At 54.3% G+C, this 6,951-nt stretch overlaps 2 pseudogenes; both read right to left on the bottom strand.

Annotated features, from left to right (window-relative positions):
- Positions 1-1,562: 1,562 nt before the first annotated feature.
- LOC147341191 (melanoma-associated antigen 8-like) lies at positions 1,563-2,610 on the bottom strand (annotated as a pseudogene).
- A 1,480-nt stretch (positions 2,611-4,090) lies between these two features.
- Positions 4,091-4,900, bottom strand: LOC147341192 (melanoma-associated antigen 8-like; annotated as a pseudogene).
- Positions 4,901-6,951: the final 2,051 nt, after the last annotated feature.

Consider the following 6,951-nt stretch of genomic DNA (forward strand, 5'->3'; position numbering starts at 1 on the left):
AGGGACGATACAGAGCTCAAGGCCTGGCGGCTGTTAGCCCTGTGATGATGAGGCAGGAATTTCTCACACTGTTGCCCCCAGACACTCCTCCACTAGGTGGAGTTGGCTGCTTTGTGGTCCAGGACAGGTCAGAGGATATGCACCTCAATAGGATGTTTCATAAATAAAACTAAGAAACTTTTCTAGTTAGACCATAGTGGAACATAGTGTTAGTCACTCAGTCGTGTCTGGTTCTGCAACTCCATAGACTGTAGCCTGCCAGGCTCCTCTGTCCATGGAATTCTCCAGGCAAGAATACTTGAGTGGGTTGCCATGCTCTTCTCCAGGGGGAATCTTCCTGACCCAGGAATTGAACCCAGCTCTCCCACAATACAAGCAGTTTCTTCATTGTTTGAGCTACCCAGTAACCCCATTTCCAGTTAGAGGACCTGTGAAATTTGGGTGTGGAGGAGTGTTCCAGCAGGACCCAAGCTGCTCTTGGAAATAGAAGCAGGAACCACTCTTTGCCTGTGTCCCAGCTGTTCTTCCATCCCAACCCTTATTTTCATCATTGCAGTGCCAATAAATGCCGAGTCTTTGATTACAATGCCCAATGAAAATCAAGATAATTAAAAGCTAGTTAACACCTTGAGATCTGGGTCCCTGGGACTAGGAAAGAGAGGGTCAGCCCATGGATTTCTGGGCATCATTTCAAGGGAGTGTGACAGGAGTTCTGCAGGATTTCTAGCAGATACTGGGTAGAAAACACCTACTCCATCCCTGTGGTCAGCAGAAATGCGAGAACAGCCAGGACCCCTTCCATCCTGCCCCAGAAACAGATCTCTCTGGGGTTTATCTAAGATCCAAAGGGACACCTTACAGCAATGTCTCATTTCCCCTCACTCCCATGACGAACCTCATGTGACCGTGGCTCTCAGACCATTGCTCCAGGTGTGGGGCTGTCCTGCTTCTCCCAGTGTCCCCACTGCTAACACAGGGCTTTTCATGGAGCAAAGGCTCCATAAAGGTCTTCAGAATAAATGAGCCAGTGAGCAGGGGCTGCTTGGCTCAGATTACTTGCCACTTCCTTTGATAATCTGGGCAAATCCAAATGAACAGAGATCCCTTAGCTGTACAAAATGACACACAACAAGTATAAGAAGCAAAAATTCAGTACTATCACTTTTTATTTTCTAATTCTTCCACCAACTATGTCACTGCTAAATAAATGCACATTTCCAAAATCATTCTAATTCTAATTCCATGTTATCTTGTGCAGGACCACAGAATAAAATGGAAGCGTTCCCAATCTCTTTTACAAAAGAGAAAAAACTCTTGTTCTTGAACTGGCTGGGTACAAACACACGGTGATCAATGTCACTGACACAGTTAGATACTGGGATGCATCGTCTTCTATAAAAATGAATAACATTTGAAAAATTCCTCAAGAAAAGAGAGATGAGTCTCCGTGTCATTGTAGAGAACAGGAACGCAAAGATGCCACACACTGGGTTCCCCCAGTGGGCCCGGGCTCTCACTGCTGAGAAGGCTGACCGCCCCCTCTTCAATCACAGAGGGAAGGATCACCTCCCTTCCTGCACCCCCCAGGACAAGCTGCTGGATGTGGGCCTGGAAGGAGCCTGGCTGCTGCTCTGGCTCAGAGTCCCCATTCCTCCTCCCTCGCAGCCTCTGCAGAGGGGGTGGAAGGAGCTGGGACCCCTTCAACCGACTCTGTCCAGATACTCCAGGACTTTAAACTTGCTGGTCTCTGCATAGGCCCAGGAAGCCCACAGGAACTTGTATCGAGCAGGGCCGTTGTCAGGCACCTACCGGTATTCCAGGTACCCCTCCCGCACCCACACTTGGGTCAGCAGCTCCCTGGGATCCCCATACGTGTAGTGCTCCCTCCCAGGACACCCCCATCCTGCTGAATGCTTCCCAGACCTCCTCCTCAGGGGCACGGTTGTCTTCCACAGTGATCAGGCACAGGATCACCACCAGGAGGCCGGCCTTGGGCAACCCCTGCCCATCCCTCAGCATCTCATTGAGGGTGAGGCCCAAGGTGGGGACCAGGATATAGGTCTGCTCACTCTGATCCACCTCCTTCACCTCCAAACCAAAGATCAGCTGCAGGTACTCTGAGGCTTGACTGAGGACCACCAGGAAGTAGTCCTGGTAATCTTTGAGGACACTATTCAGCACTTCTGCCTTTGTGATCGGCTCCTTGGCAAGATACTTGCTGAGCAGGAATCACACCAGCTCTTTCTTCTTCACCCATAGTGCATCTTGGAGCAAGGACTTTGCATCTTCCTGGTCACGTGAGGTGTCTGGCACTTCATCTTGTCTGCTGAGGCCATGGTCTTCAGACTGGCTCCCAAGATTGGCAGCCATGGCAGTGGGAGAGGGGCAGACACCTAGAGGGCTCTGGGGAAAACTGGTTGTTGCAGTAGCAGCCACCTCCTCCAGGGTGCCCCAGACTGGGAGACAGGGAGAGGAGGAAGCTGCATCTCTTTCCTTCATCTGCTCCTCCTCCTCCTCACCCCAAGTGAACTTTGCCTCCATCAGACCCTCATCCTCTCTTGGATCCTGAAAGACTCTCCCAGGCTGGCAAAGCTCATGCATCCCAGGCATGATGACCAGGGTCGAACTGCAGACAGGAGTGAGGCAGGGGGACAGATGGGGACCCCAGGTCTGCAGGAGAGGGGGGTTGTGAGCGGCCTCATATGAGAAACCCAGCCTGGGCGGTCTGACTCAGGCCACTTACAGGTCTCCTCTTGAGAGGTGCTCTCAGGCCTCATAGAGGAGCTCCTCCAGATTGGCCTGACGCCTGGCTACCTGAAGGAGGATGGGAGGTGGCCCCCCAGGTTGCAGTCAGCACAGAGTGAGGTTCTGGGTCTGACGTGCTGTGGGAATTAGGACCTTGTGGGCTCTCCTCTGTGCTGGGATGGGAAGCCCCTGGTGCACACTCAGGACACCGTCCTCACCTTGACTCCTGGCACTGCCTGGACCTCCTCTGGTCTCTGACCTGTGGACACGGGCCACAGACCTCCGCCTTCACCTCTTGGTTCCTGGAGCTCCTGTATCAAAAATGGAGGGGGCACCTAGGGGGTAGACTGTGGCACAGACTTGAGTCTTCTGTGCTGGTAAAAGGGGTGAACCCTGCGAGGTCCCCCAGTTATGGGGTGGCTGGTCCCCTCTGGACTCCCTTGTACTGCCCACTGTTCCCCTGGCATGGCCTTGTCCCTCCCCTTTGGGGGCCTGCAGGGAAACTCAGAACAAGACCTGAGTCTGAACAGAAAGCACTGAGGGCCCCCACGTGTGGTGTCACCTGTCCAGGGCCTTCGGCAGGTCCTAGGCTGGGAAATGCTCAGTGCTCACCTCCTCCTCACATCCCGCCTGGCCTCCTAACACTGACCACAGAGGTGGGAGGGAGGTCTACTCAATACTGCTTCAGGGTCTTGAGAGTCCATCCTCTGCGGATCTGAAGCTTCCACCCTCTGCCCTAACACCTCACCTCCTGAAGTTCTGTGGAATAAATGAACCAGTGAGAAGGGGGCTTATTAATCTCATCAATTTTCTCCTAGTTTCTTAAATAACAACCTGGCAAAATCCAAGTAAACAGATGCAGATTAGCCGTAGAAAAGGACAGTCAAAACCTATAAGAAGTGAGAATTCACTACAACTGTTTTTTATTTTCCAATTTTTCCACTAACTATATACTGCTAAGTAAGTTCACATATCCAAAATATTTGTAATTCCAATTCTTTATGATCTTGCTCAGGGTCACAAAATAAAATAGGAGAGTTCCCAATCTCTTTTACAAAACAGCAAAACTCTGGTCCTTAAACTGGCTAAGTACAAATACATGTGGGATGAATGTAATTCACAAAGTTAGATACTGAAGTTTATTAAGGCTTAAGCTGAAAAAACACATTTGAAAAATTCCTAAAAAACAGAGATGATTTTCCATGTCATCACAGAGAAAAGGAACACAAAGCTACACACCGGGTTCCCCCAAGTGGCCCAGGCCATCACTACTGAGAAGGCTGACCGCTCCCTCTTCAATCACAGAGGGAAGGATCAGCCTGGCTACTTTTATGGGTCAGGGCTCCTATTCCTCCTCCCTCACAGCCTCTGCAGATGGGGGTGGGAAGGCCCTGGAAAACCTTTGGTTGTCTCTGAGCAGATACTCCATGACTTCCTACTTGCTGGTCTCTGCATAGGCCCAGGGACCCTACAGGAACTCGTGTCAAGCAGGGTCGTTGTCAGGCACCTGCCAGTACTCCAGGTACCCCTCCCACACCCACACTTGGGTCAGCAGCTCTCTGGTATCACAAAAGACAAAGTGCTCCCTCCCAACAAACATCCCCATTTGCTAAGTGCTCCCCAGACCTCCTCCTCAGGGGCACGGTCTCCATTCCACATGATCAGGCTGAGGACCAGCACCAGGAGGCAAGCCTTGGGCATGCTCTGCCCACCGCTCGGCATTGCATCGCAGGTGAGGCCGAGGGTGGGGACCATGATGTAGATGTGCTCCGTGGGGTCCACCTCCTTCAGTTCCATGCCACAGACTGGCTGCAGGCTCTCCGAGGCTTGGCTGAAGACCACCGACAACTGTTCCTGGTTATCCCTGAGGACCTTCTCCAGCATTTCCATCTGGGAGGTCAGCTCCTTGGCTCGATACTTGAGGAGCAGGAACGTCACCATGTTCCTGTCACCATCTCATTAAGAGTTTCCTGGGGCAAGGCCTCCACAAGGGTGGAGCAGGAGATAGAGGGGATGAGGCCAAGGCAGATGCAGCCTTCCCCGCCTCAGTCCCCAAGAGCTGCACCTCTTCCGGGCCCTGGGCCTCACCTGGGTCCTGAAGGTTTTCCTCAGGCTTGCTTGGCTTGCTCAGCTCACTCATCTTGACCATGAGCATGATGCCTGGGATCAAACCACAGACAGAAGTGAGGCAGGGGGACAGATGGGGACCACCTGCCTGGAGGAGAGAGGGGGTGTGAGCAGCCTCGGCTGAGAAACGCACCCTGGGCGGTCTGACACAGGCCACTTACAGGTCTCCCCTTTAGGGGTGCTCTCAGATCTCACAGGGGCGTGCCTCCAGAGTGGCCAGCCCCCTGGCTACCTGAAGGAGGAAGTGAGGTGGCTCACCAGGGTGCAGTCAACACAGCTCGAGATTTCCAGTGTGACAAGTTGTGGGAATTAGGCCCTTGTGGGTTCCCCTCTGTTCTGGGATGGGGAGCCCCTGGTGCATACTCAGGCCACCCTCCTCACCTTGACTCCTGGCACTGCCTGGACCTCCTCTATTCTCTGACCTCTGGACATGGTCCTCAGACCTCTGCCTTTGCCTCCTGGTTCCTGGATCCCCCGAAATGGAGGGGCACCTCAGGGGTATCCTGTGGCACAGCCCTGAGCCTTCTGGGATGGTACGAGGAGTGGACTCTGTGAGGTCCCCCCAGTTGTGTGGTGGGAGGTCCCCTCAGGGTTCCCTTGTAGTGTTCACCTTTATCCTGGCACGACCTGGTCCCACCCCTCTGGGAGCCTGCATGGAAACTCAGAACAAGACCAGAGTCTGAACAGAAAGCACTAAGGGTCTCCACATGTGGCCACACTGCCCACGGCCTCCTGCGGGTCCTCAGTTCCTCCTCACGTCCTGCCTGGCCTCCCAGCACTGAGCACAGGGGCAGGGGTCTGCTCGGTCCTCCCTGAGGGTCCTCACCTAAACTCCTTCAAAGCCTAAGAATCTCCCCTCCAATCCGCCCCTTATGCCAAGTCTTCAATGTCTCTGAGACCCCGAGCTCATGCCCCCACGAGAGTCACCCCCGACTGACAGCAGGTGCCGGGACCTGTGGGATTCCCTGTGTCCTCCCTCAAGGTCCTCATCTTGAGCCCTGGCAGGTCGGGGGATGCCCCTTGTGTTGACCGGAGGCAGGGTCCTCACACCAAGGCCATCACTTCACTGGGATCCCTCAGGGGGAGTCTGCAGACACGACATCAGGGCTCCATGCCCAGGGCTTCCCAAGCTGAGATGATGCCCCGGAATTCCTCAACCCTCCTCCTGCTCTTCACTTTGACTCTCAGCAGGTCTGAGCACCACCCTCTGTCCCTGACCTTGCTCCCCTTAGAACCAGGCCCTCCCCAGCCAGGACCCCGAGAGGCAAGCAGGAGTAGGGGGCTCACTCCCACAACCCTTCCAGGGTCTCCCAGGGCTGACAGCAATGATGACCTGGATTGTCGTGGGGTCCCAGAGCCCCCCTCAGGGTTCTAGCTGACTCCTAGCACAGCTGGGTTCCTTCACTCTGCTGACCTGAACCCGGGCACCTGACCCAGGCCCTCACTTCACTCCCATCAGGATCAGTGACATTACATCTGGATGCCAGGCCCTATGGTCCCCCAGGGCTATCAGGAGGGCCACACATGCATCCCCTGGGGACCCTCAGCCTCCTCTAGTCCTCATCTCAAGTCTCCACAAGACGTGGGCCCCTCCCTCTGCCCACCTGAGACTGCGCCCCAAAGACCAAGCCTCTGACTCCCTGAGTTCACTGAGGAAGTGAGGGGGTATGGGGTCTCAGCCTGACAGCCCAAACTGGGACCCACAGGAGTCTCAGTCAGGGTGGAGTTGTATTCTATAGGATCCTCTGTTCCAGGGTGACTGGACCCCTCGTCCTCTCTCAGGAGGGGGCCTCTTTAAGCCTTGAGAGAAGGCTGGTGTCCTAGCTCAGATGCTGGATGGGGGCTACTCAGCCCATGACCATGGGGGAGCTGAGGGAGCCACTCGCCTTCCCATGGGGGCCCCTCAGTGTCACCAGACTTCAGAAACTTTTGTATAAATGATGTTGTTTTAGTTGAAGAGGGTGAGCAGCGGCAGGTGAGTTAGCAAGAACTCAGCAGCCTGTAGATGGCCTTGGCTGCTCACAGTAACTTCACATGCCTCCTCTCTGGGGTATCCCCAGGGTCATTTCCTGGTGGCTC

Source organism: Bos grunniens, chromosome X (genome assembly GCF_055505025.1).
Source record: "Bos grunniens cultivar Pamir isolate PY7600 chromosome X, Bosgru_T2T1.0, whole genome shotgun sequence".
Lineage (NCBI taxonomy): Eukaryota > Metazoa > Chordata > Mammalia > Artiodactyla > Bovidae > Bos > Bos grunniens.